Raw genomic sequence first — 12,521 nt, forward strand, 5'->3', positions numbered from 1 at the left:
GATGCCTTCTATGACTTGGGATACTGGGCCAATTTCGTTTGGTGTATGGTGACCTACATGGTTGCCTCAATGGGTTTGCAGTTCCCAGAGTCACTCATTAGCTCCATACTTAAAGGTTAATGAGATGAAACATCTATAAATCAGGGTGATGGCTGATGCAAGAAGGCCCCCAACTCCTGCTCCATCGCACTAACACCATAATTGCTCTATTTCAGGCTGTCCAGATGATTACATCTGATTGCACACCACTGTATATGAACAAATGTATAATCATAAAATGTGCACTTAAATTATAAGCTACCTTGCTCAAGGCTTCTTTCTAAATTTAGGTATGTGATGCCAAGGAGAAAATGGCAATCAATTATTAACCAAATTAATCATCTCGGAATGAACTGATTTGGGGAAAGATTTAGAAGTGAATTTTCCCACACAGAATGGAATTCTACATGTTACATTCAACATATATGTTCTAGGTGCTGCTGAGATGGCTCAGGGGGTGAAGGGCTTACTGCTCTCACTCAAGGAGCTATGGATGAACGACCATAATTACTAAATAAAAGTAATTCCAGGCATGGTGACACATATCTGGTCCCCTAGAGCCTGGGCATGGGAGATACATATAGACCCCAGGAAGTTAATGGTCAGTCAAATTCTGTGTATCTCCACAGCTGGTCTTGCAATTTATTTTCTTATCAGTGGAAGTCAGAAGACAGCGTTAGGAGGTTGATTCCTTTTTCTGGGCCCCAGGGTCTGAACTTAAGTTGCTAGATAGACTCTTGGGGCAATCGCCTTTTACTCACTGAGCCATTTTAGCATGTGTGTGTGTGTGTGTGTGTGTGTGTGTGTGTGTGTGTGTGTGTTTGAGTTACTGCACTCTAGCTATCTAGGTTCTTTGGAGAAGAGAAAATACCACAGAGCTTGTTTCTAATGGCTAGACGTGGCCTTAAATACAATTTCCCAGGGTATGTTTGAGGCCTTTGGCACTACAGAAGACATTTTTGGATCTGACACAGTCTGGTCCCTCTGGCTGGATCCATTTCCTCCTGGTCTAGTGGGAGCAGATCCTCCAATCGGCCTGTCCCCTTCTGAACACCCCACTGTGTGTATGGCCTTCTGAACACCCCACTGTGTGTATGGCCAGCAGGCACGGCTGCAAGTTAATGAAGTCAGTGAATGAATGCAGGCGAGTCCTAATGAAGTATCGTCTAAAAATTTGGAGGATCAGAGAGAGGGTGAGCCCCATTTCAGTAATAAAGATGGAGAGAAGAGGAAGCTGAAACCTTTTAGAGAGCTGATCTTGCAGCTGCAGCCCAGAGCAGCCCAACCCTGCTGGCCTTGCCTCTGTCCTCAAAGAACAACAGCAGCTTTGCTTGGCCTGTTGCATCAGCTGCTACACTCTGCCCTTCCCTTCCCCACCCCAGGAAGTGGTAAGGAGAGTTAAGTAACAGCCTGTGAGGCAACCACTCAGGGCAGCTGGAAATCTGGGGGAGGCTATCTCTCTCCTTCCAGCCAGGCTCCACCCAACAGTCTCTCCTTAAATTCAAATCCATGGAAAAAAAAAAGTGCTCAATTATCAGAGTCGTCCCCCACCCCCAACTCTCCTGACACTGCTTCATCCCTGGTACCCACATAGTAGAAGGAGAAAATAGACTCCTGCAAGTTGTCCTCCAGCCTCCACATGTAGGCCTGTGACATTTGGGGGTGATGTGCACACGCGCACACGCACACACACACACACACACACACACACTAAATAAATAAATATCAAAAAATATTTTAGAAGACTTTGTTGGACTAGAGAGACGGCACAGTAGTTAACAGTGCTTACTTCTCTTGCAAGACCCAGGTTTGGTTTCCAACACCCACATCAGGCAGCTCATAACTCCAGTTCTGGAAGAGGCCAGAAGAGGGCGTTAGATCTCCTAGAGCTAGAGTTACAGAGCTGTCACATGGGTGCTAGGAATTGAACCCAGGTCCTCCGGAAGAGCAGTCAGTGAGTAGACTTAACCACTGAGCCATCACCCCAACCCCATGTAGCCCTGGCTGTCCTAGAACTCACAGATCCCCCAGTCTCTGACTCCCCAGTGCTGGGACTAAAGGCACATGCCACCACCTCCCCACAACTATTCTTGTTTTCTTTTCTCTTTTTCGAGACAGGGTTTCTCTGTGTAGCCCTGGCTGTCCTGGAACTCACTCTGTAGACCAGGCTGGCCTCGAACTCAGAAATCCGCCTGCCTCTGCCTCCCAAGTGCTGAGATTAAAGGCCTGCACCACCACTGCCTGACAGCTTATTCTTAATTAAAAGAAAAAGAACCTATGACTATATACTTGACTCAAAGGCTATATTAGCTACCATTACACATACATTCTCTATTTTCAAATTATTATTATCATCATCATCATCATCATCATCATCATAAAGATGTTTGCTGAGATAGGGTCTCACACTGTAAACAAGACTAGCCCGGATCACAATGATCCTCCTGCCTCAGCCTATTAAATGCTGGGGTTACAGGTGTTCCTACCATACCTAGCATATGTTGCTGTTAGTCAGAATCTAGCAGGCTTGAAAGTCCAGGATGGACCCCTCCCTCATAACCAGCATCTTGTAAATTCAGGAACCAAAACTGCAGGACTTTGATTACAGGTTAGAAGAACAGGCCTGGGTGGCGCCATGACGTTCTGAGACTGTCCAGAAGATCATACAATTACTATCTAGTTAGAGGTTTTCTGGTAAAGAGCAAAGACATACTAATTGTCCCTTCAGAGTTAATCCAAATGGGCCTGTCAATCACCTAGATAAGGACATGCCCTTTAGGAAGCTGTCTGTCCCAGAAACTTTAAGAAAGAACACAAAGCCAACCTAAGATGTAGGTGGAAATACTGGTCTCTCCTGCCATTGTCCAGCTCACCCCCTCAGTGTTTTCCTCAACAGTGATCTCTTTGCCCCCTCTCGCCTTCCCTGTGCTAGGTTCTGTCTTCTAGATTGAGGTTTGTCCTGCTTGTGTGATTTTTTTTTTTAGTTGTTTGTGGGCATGCTTGTGCTTGTCCTAGGGCATGTATGGGGATTAGGACAACTTTACAGAATCGTTTCTCTCTGTGTTTATAGGGATTCCAGAGACTGAACTCACATTGCCAGGCTTTGGGCTGCAAGTGTATTCACCTGCTGAACCATTTACCCATAAGCCCGTTTCTGAATTCTTCCTATGCAGATCACCAGGCCTAGGGAGCTGGGGAGATCCCAGAGAGCTGAGGTAGACTCCTAGCTGGTAATCTGTGGAAGGGTGGCTTCCCTGGGTCACTTGCTCCTGAGAAACGAAGCCTCAGGTGAAGTAGACACAGGTGAGCATGTCCTGATGAGGGGCGACTCTAGCTCCTTGTCTCCTGAGGTCCTAGCCAGGCCTTGGTGGAGCACGACTTTGATCCCAGCACGCAGGAGGCAGAGGCCTACAGATCTCTGAGTTCCAGGCCAGCAAGAACTCTTTCTTTCAGCCATGAGATCAAGGGCTACAGAAGCAACCCCAAGCAATATGTGTTTGGACTTTTCCTAGATTCTGGGAAACTTGTGCTGAAAGTTCAAGTGCAGAGTTGCGCTTACAGTTTTGTTGAAGGTCACGTGCTCTTCAACTCCTTGAGAGCTGAAAGCCTCTCCAGACTTCAATGCTCAACCAGGTCCTCTTGCTGGTGATTCAATTTCTTCTAACCCCCTTTCTGACTCTGCTCTATACATTTGGGGCTTAGGGAAGGAGATGGCTTTTTGAGACAGAGTCTATATAGTCTAGGTTAGTCTGGAACTTGGTCCCTGCATGCTGAAACTACCCAGCACCAGCCACCTCACCCTGCCTCTCGCTCTACTTTTATGATGCATTCCTTCTTAAATATTCCTAGTTGTCTCAGAGGGTAGGAAGTATCCTTCTTCCCTTCCTTCCTTCCTTCCTTCCTTCCTTCCTTCCTTCCTTCCTTCCTTCCTTTTAGTCATGCACACCTGTGGCTTCAAGCTGTTGACTGAATGCTATATGTCCTCAGTGCCCTGTAGACACAGTCCTACCCAGTGTGGGGTTGGCTTCAGGGAGAGTTCATGGGTGCATGGGAAGCCAGTAGGAGAGGACCTCAATGTGTCAATGTGTCCCCACTAGTCACAAGCCCCTATAACTAAGTAAGCCACCCTGGCACCCCCAACTCTTCTCAGAGGAACAGTAAGAAAAAAAAAAAAAAAAAAAGACATGTGAGTTAGGCAAGCCAACTGCAGAACAAGGACAGTGCAGGAGCTCAGAGAGAGAATAAGGAGGTGGTCCTATGAGCAAGAGTACCAGGTAGACCAGGAGGGTGACTGGAGCCAGTTCAGTGAAGGGTCTGAAGCAGTGGATGGAGGTCCAAACCGATGTGACCAAATCATCGTCCACTTTTGCCTAACAAAGTCATATGTGTCAACCAGAACACAGTCATATGTATTAACTGAAACAGCCTAGTCATATGTGCCAGTTAGAACGCAGTCATATATGTTAAATAGAACAAAAGTCATGTGTGTCAACAGGAACAAAGTCATGTGTCAACTGGAACATAGTTACATGTGTCAACTCAAAAGTTTCCTTTTTTCACACCCTTCCCACAAGAAAGAAGGTAAAAAAGATGGCTGACCACAAGGTTTGACATTTTCAGCTGTTTCCAAGAATGGAAGAGATCCATTAAAAAGGAATAGTCAGAAGCAGGGTGGTGGTCACACCATTAATCCCGGTACTTGAGAGGCAAAGGCAAGTGGATCTCTGTGAATTTGAGACCAGTCTAATTTACATAAGGAATTCCAGGCCAGCTCAACCTGCATAGTGAGACCCTGTCTCAAAAACAAGCAATCAAAAACAATCAAGAGCAGTCACGGGTTGCAGGCACAGATGGCTTCTTCTGTAGAGAACTGAGGTCCATTTCCCAGGATCCACATCAAACCATTCTCAGGTGCCTGTAATTTCAGTTCAAGGGGCTGCAGTGTCCTCTTCTGGCCTCCAAGGGTGCCTGCACACATGTGACACACATACAGACAATCAGGCAAACACACATACTCAGGAATAAAAATAAATACAATTTCAATGAGCTGTCACATGCTGGGCATGGTGGCTCCTACCAGGAATCGAAACACTCAAGAGGGCTGAGACAGGCTGTGAGATCTTTTCACAACATAATAAGCAAATGCTAGCATTATCCTTTGGCACAGGTGTAGAGTTGAATAACAGAATTTAAGAGAGAAATTAGAGCTGAGAACATTCAGTAAGAATTCTCACTTTGCAGATGGGAAAACTAAGGACCAGGTCAGTTAGTTAACAAAAGATGTGCATGACATCATCAGCCCATGCTGCCCCACAGGCTGGAGCAGCTCAGCATGCAAGCCAGGCAGCTTCTGGCCCTCCATCCTGTTTCACACATTCCCTTTCCCGTTGCCAGACTGTTTTACTTATGGTTGAAAGTTTGCCCTGGAGCGCCCTCCCCTGGCTCTCAGCAAACCATTAGAGCAGCTGTGGTATAAACCATGGTTCTCAATCTTGAGCCTGCCACACAGAATCTCCTGTGGGTTCGGTTAAAGCAGACTGTTGGGCACTACTCCAGGAGTTTTCAAGATCTGGGGTGGCATCTCAAATTATTTCTTTTTTCTTTTTGGTCTTGGAGACAGGGTCTGGCTATGTAGCTCAGGCTGGCCTCCACCTCACTGGAGTCCCTCCTTACCTTACCTCCAGAGGCTAGAATTACAGTTATGCACCCAGACTCAGCTTTGGGGGGTTGGGGTTGAGGCAGTGTTTCTCTGTGTAGCCGTGGCTGTCCTGGAATCACTCTGTATACCCGGATGGCCTCACAGAAGTCTGCCTGCCTTTGCCTCCCAAGTGCTGGGAATAAAGGCATGCCACTACTGCCCAGCTTCAGATTCAGCTTTTAAGAAGCATCCTGATGTCTGGGAATATATGTAACTCAGTAAAGTGTTTGCCCAGCATACGTCAAACTCTGAATTCAATCCAAAGTACCGAGTAAACCGGATGTAGTGTGAGCCCAGCACTCAGGAAGTGGAGACAGGGGGATCAGAAGTTCTAGGTCATCCTCAGCTACAGAGTGAGTTTAAGGGCAGCCCGTGTTATAGAAGATTTTATTGCTACTATGCTTCAAAGGCCGAGCACCTCTGGTATTAACCAAAAAGAACATTGAACTTGGAGCCAGAATACTTGGTTCAAGGCCCAGAGTTGGAGACTTTGAATGTGACACTTAATCTTTTAGCATTTCAGTCTCACATGAGGAGGGAGGGAGGGAGAGAGGGAGGGAGGGAGGGAGGGAGGGAGGGAGAGAGAGAGAGAGAGAGAGAGAGAGAGAGAGAGAGAGAGATTGAGAGAGTTAATATATAAGTCAGATGTCACCATGAGCCTGGGAATACCCATGCTGCTGGAACAGTCTCTTAATGCTATTCAAAAACTGTACAGACCCAAAAGGAACAGTGTTTATCTTTCCACCCTTCCACAACATTATTTGAAAATTCATCAGGGCTTGGCGCTTTCTGTGCAATGTACCGGACTTGCAACGGTGATTGGCACAGTCTCTGCCCTAGAGGAGCAGCTATAAAGCCGGTAAGCATGAAAATCCTAACAATTGCCCTAACAGGTCATGAGCCAGGAAAGAGACTCATCAGGGTCTGGGTAGTCAAGCCAGGCTGTGAAGAGACACCTGGGGTTTTAAAGTGGCAAAAGAGGGATAAATAAGAATTCTTGCTTGGCAGTGGTGGCACACGCCTTTAATCCCAGCACTTTGGGAGGCAGAGGCAGGCGGATTTCTGAGTTCGAGGCCAGCCTGGTCTACAGAGTGAGTTCCAGGACAGCCAAGGCTACACAGAGAAACCCTGTCTCGAAAAACCAAAAAAAAAAAAAAAAAAAAAAAAAAAAAGGCCAGCCCAGCCTGGTCTACAGAGTGAGTTCCAGGACAGCCAGGGCTACACAGAGAGACCCTGTTTCGAAAAAAGAAAAAAAAATCTTTAAAAAGTGAGGAGCTGGAGAGATGTCCCAGGAGTTAAGTTAGTTACAAGCACTGCGTCCCAGCACCCACATGATAGCTCACAACCATCTGTAACTCCAGCTCAGAGGGATCAGGGGCCCTCTTCCGGCCTCTGCTGGCTTCAGGCATGCACGTGCTACACAGATATACACGCAGCCAAACCATTCACACACACAAAAATTAAATGTTTAAAAAGTGACGTACCAAATCAGACAGTATATGTAACAGTCACAGAGGTGCAGAAATTAGAGCCAATCCAAAATAGCAGGTGGTTCTAAGTGATCAGAGTTCCTTGGGTATGGGAAGACAAGTGAAGTCCGGGTCAAGGTTCACAGAAACCTGGATGCCACTCTAAGGAGTTTGGCCCTTATTGTGAGTCTGGTGGGAAGCCACTGGAAGACACCCAACACTTCGCTAGAGAATTCCTTGGAAAACAGTCCCTAATGACTCCCCTAAAGAGCTCCCCTCTGCCCGTGCTTGACAACTTCCTGCCTGGAAGCCCAGCCCAGAGCCAGGCGGTGGCCCCAGGGAACAAGCTTCCCTAAAAGGGACTAACAGAGCTCCCCAGATTCTTCCTTCCCGGCATCTGAGGCGCGCAGCACTTTCCCTGGAGGTTTTCTCATTCCCTCCCCCGAAGGGTGTGGATCATTCAAGAACAAAAGGGTGTTATCAGTAGCTGAGAGGTTCTGTGAGCGGGAAGGACTTGTGGGCGCAGCGGGGGTGGGAGGATGGGCTCTCCCACCACTGACGCAATGCAGGAAGAGGCAGGTGGAAACCCACACCTGAGCGCGGCCCGGGCTCGCTGATGGGCAGAGTTATGAGGCTGGAAAGGAAATGAGAACCCGCCATCCCGGTGCCTACCCCTTAACCCTGATCCTGCTGCTAGCTGATACCTGACCCTCGGTCCCCATATCCGATTCCAAGAAGGAAGAAACCGAATTGTGTAGACCTTGCGCCTCCTACTGAAATGTTCCCATAAAACCTTCCAGCCCGGCCGTGGAGTCCTTTTCAGACTTAGCTTTCCAGATAGATTTATAATGGATGGATGTGCAGAAAGTGGCCTCTACTATTTCTGAAATAGCTGATGCAAACACAGGGGACAAACTATAGTCGTGAGACGCAGGAGTTTGGGTCTTTAGTCTGCTTTCTCTGTCTCCTATGGAGGTGGTAGTGTGTGCTCTTCTGGGAACAATCCTCTTGTTTTTAGGAAAAATATTTTAATAGGTCTTTGGGTTATGCAAGGACAAACCTAGAGCCTTCTCGTCTGCGAAGGAATGTAAGTGAGACAGTGGGAAATTTAGGTTTGGGGCTGTCGCCGAGGAAGAGGATGCTTTAGGTTTATGCTGCGCTTCGGGCAGGGACCCTGTCTCTAGTGGAAACAAGCAGGAGAGGTCCTACCTGCTGGAGGGCCTCAGCCAGTGTAGGAATAATTCCCAGGAGTGATGACAACCCGGGAAGCTGGAACCCAGAGAAGGGCCGTGCTGGGCTGCTCCTGATTGGTCACTGAAGTTGCTGAGCCCAAAGGCAGGCAGCCCATCGATGCTGCTGGTGGCTGACCCTTTGCTGATGGCGTGGCTACCAAGAACATCTATCTGCGAACCACTGACCTCTCCCTAGGAGACTACAAAATCAGGTCACTGTAACATGCTCACTGCAGTTCCTCTGGACTACCACTTGGAGGGAGACCCTCCATGTCAGCAGAGAATCTCCCCTACTTCTGTGAGGGGTGTGGGCAACACCAACCCAACCTCATAAGTCTCATTCTCTATTTTTGAACTGCTTCTTTTAATTTATTTAACTTTATTTTATATGTATTGGTGTTAGGGTGTCAGATCCTCTGGAACTGGACTTACAGACAGTAGTGAGCTGCCATGTGCATGCTGGGAATTGAACCCTAGTCCTCTCTGGAAGAGCAGCTAGTGCTCTTAACTGCTGAGCCATCTCTCCAGCCCCCAAACTGCTTCTTTAAAAAAAAAAAAAAAAATTAGCTGGGAAGCGGTGGCACATGCCTTTAATCCTGGCACTTGGGAGGCAGAGGCAGGCAGATTTCTGAGTTCAAGGCCAGCCTGGTCTACAGAGTGAATTCCAGGACAGCCAGGGCTACACAAAAAAACCCTGGCTCGAAAAAACAAAACAACAACAAAAATTTTTTTTTATATATTATGTCAAGCTTTCACTATCCAGCCCAGTTTGGCCTTGAACCCACGAATCCCCGAGTTTCAGTTTCTATGGAGTACTGGGTGTAAAAAGGATTGTTTCAGTGAATTCTTGGCTTTTGTTTTGATTGCTATCTTGTTTTTTGTTTTCATGTACCCCAGGCCAGCCTCAGACACACACTTACTTGGTTCAGCTTGCAGTACCTCAGCTGCTTGGTACAGTACTGAGGCTGGAGCCCAGGTTTCCTGCATGCTGAGCAAGCATGCTACCAACTGTGCTACATCCCCATTCAAAGGAGATCAGTTTCTTTCAGAGGACAAGTAACAGGAAACCAGATGCAGGGATTACAGCTGGATTTCGGACAAGAGGGTGGGACAGACACCTGAGGGGCAAAGCATTTCTGTCTCAGTATGAACTAGTGTAAAGCTCACACTAGTACATGGGTTGGTGAGATGGCTCAGCAGGTAAAAGTACTTGCCACCAAGCCAGACAGCCTGAGTTACCCCTGGAACCCACGTGGTAGATGACAATCAACTTCTACAAGTTTTCCTCTGACCTTCACATGTGTGCACACACACATACTCAACAAACAAACAAAATAATAAAATGTAACTTTAAAAATTACACTAATATTTTATAATAATGTTATAAGCAAAATATATGCTAGGATATATTACTTGATATCAAGCATCTTTAAAGTAGTATTTATAATATCAAAATCTATTTTGATATAAATAAACACTTTATACAAAATATACAAATAATATATATGTGTGTAAAATCCACAGAGTTCGTCCTAAATGAATCGATATCACTTTTGGCAAATGCTGCCTTCAGGTTTTACTATATACATATAATGAAACAAGTAAATAGACAGATGCTAACATTTAGCCATACTTTTTTTTTTTTTTTTTCAAGACAGGGTTTCTCTGTGTAGCTCTGGCTGTCCTGGAACTCACTCTGTAGACCAGGCTGGCCTCGAACTCAGAAATCTGCCTGCCTCTGCCTCCCAAGTGCTTGGATTAAAGGCGTGTGCCACCACTACCTGGCTCATACTTATTTTTAATCCTGATAGAAAATACAGTTCTTTTCCCAAACTTTAAGCAACAGTACCAGTGACAACTCTCATTGGTCCAGACTGGGTCATGAAGGTCTTTATGAGGCTTTGTGAGGTCTGAGTTTTATCCTCTACTTGACTCTAATCACCTAAGTGAAGGATAAGAAGTGCCCCTCCACACACACACAGAAAAGCAGTGTGTTGATACCAAAGACTTCATAGCCTGTTTGTGCTAGGCAGTAAAAAGGTACACATTCCACTTCAGGGATATCACTGGGAGTTGTACACATTAATCAGGCAGATGATAAATCATTAGCTTAGAGTGGTGGTACCATCCTTCTTCAAGCCTAGCATGTGGGAAGCAGAAACAGAAGCAGGAGAATTAATTCCAGTTTGAGAGCAGCCTGGTCTACAGTAAATGCCAGACTGGTGAGGGGTACATAGTGGGATCCTGTCTCAACAAACAATCAACTCACATAAACAAAAATCAACATATTCACTGCCCTTTTCTGTGTTTGTCCGTGAAACTTTATACTCCAAGTGGCCTACCCCATACTGTCACTTGATTAATTGGGACCCCAAAGATGCAAACGTCAAAGGTTTACTCCTCTAGGTGGCGCTATTGGAAGGAGTGTTGTGATACTTAGGAAGCAGCACCTTTAAGAGCGTCCTTAAGTCACTGGGGTCTTCTTAGAAGGGACCCTATAAGTCCTTTCTTCCTTTGCTCCCTTGCTCAGGATGTGAGCAATCTGCTCTGCCCCTCCCTCCGGCTGTGATACACCACCCTCACCAGACCACACCGCCCAATCATCGATACCGTTCTTGCCGTTTCGCAGAGTCCACGATGGGGCTTCTCCTGCTCCGTGAGTCTTTTGCACGCACCAAGAAGCACCAAGCACCCATTTCTTAGATCTGTTCACAATGCACCGGAACCACTGTGTAACTCCACTCAGGAAGTCCTGCGTCTGCACATGGCCTGTTTCCTTTGATAAATCCTGGCTTGAGGCTTGGAGCAGGTTTCTCCAAAATGGCAGGTGGTAACTGTGTTCTAGTTGCCTACCCGTGGTCTAATGATCTTGATATTTACTTCTTAATATTTAAAATTATTTATTTATGTGTACTGATGTCTTGCCTGTATGTCTGTGTACCATGTGTATGCCTGGTGCCACAGAGGTCAGAAGAGGTCAGATCCCCTGGAACTAGAGTTATAGGCAGTTGTGAGCTGCCATGTGGGTGGTGGGAATTGAGCCCAGGTCCTCTGGATGACTAGTCAGTGCTCTTAACTGCTGAGCCATCTCTCTAGCACTGATAGATACTTTTAATGAGCAAATGAAACCAAGAATGTGAAAATCTTTTGCCATTATATTTATTATCATCATGAATCATAAGTGTTGTTGTTATTTTATTGAGACAGAATCTCCCTGTCTGGTCTGGAACTTGTTACAAATGCCAGGGTGTCCTTGACCTTGCAGTGAAGTTCCTACCACTGCTGTCTGAATGATGGGATTTGGGGCATGTGCCACCATGCCAGCTACAAGCTTTATTATTAATATTATTTTTTTAAAATGCTTATTTTATTTTGGTTTGGTTTATGTATATGAGTATTTTACCTGAGTGCATGCATGTGCATTCTAGGCATGGCTGCAGGCACTGGAACCACTAGAACTGGAGTTATGGACTGTTGTGAGCGTGGTTCCCAGGTTCTCTGCAAGAGCAGCAAATACTCACCCCTGCTGAGCCATCTCTCCAGGCCCTATTATCAATATTCTTACTAGTCTCTCCTCTGCTTGTTTGATCTGATTTTTTTGAAGCAGGGTCTCATGTGACCCAGGCTGGCTTCAAACTCACTATGTAGCTTAAGATGACCTTAGACTTCTAATCCTTCCACTGCATCATATGCCTGGTTTATGTGGCTGGGGACTAAACCCAGGGCTTTGTGCGCACTGGGCAAGCTTTCTACCAAGTGAGCTACATCTCCAATGGTGTGTGTTTGCTTGTTGGCTTGTTTGTTTTTTAGGAGGGGGTGCAGAGGTGGGGATATTTTATTTTTGTCTTTGTGACAGTTCCTCATATAACTTGAGCTAGCCCATACTCCCAAAGTGTCAGGATTATAGCTAGTTAACATATGCTTCATTCCTAGCTAGCATCAATGCTAGTTAGAATTAAACTCAGGGCTTTAGACAGGCTGGAGAAACAATTTACTGACCAAGCCCCGTCCCTAGCCCTCTATTTTTCTGCTGTCTTCCCTCCAAACCACATCATCATCATAGCTGGCTCAGCTCGACAGCAG

Source organism: Arvicanthis niloticus, chromosome 11 (genome assembly GCF_011762505.2).
Source record: "Arvicanthis niloticus isolate mArvNil1 chromosome 11, mArvNil1.pat.X, whole genome shotgun sequence".
NCBI classification, from domain to species: Eukaryota; Metazoa; Chordata; class Mammalia; order Rodentia; family Muridae; genus Arvicanthis; species Arvicanthis niloticus.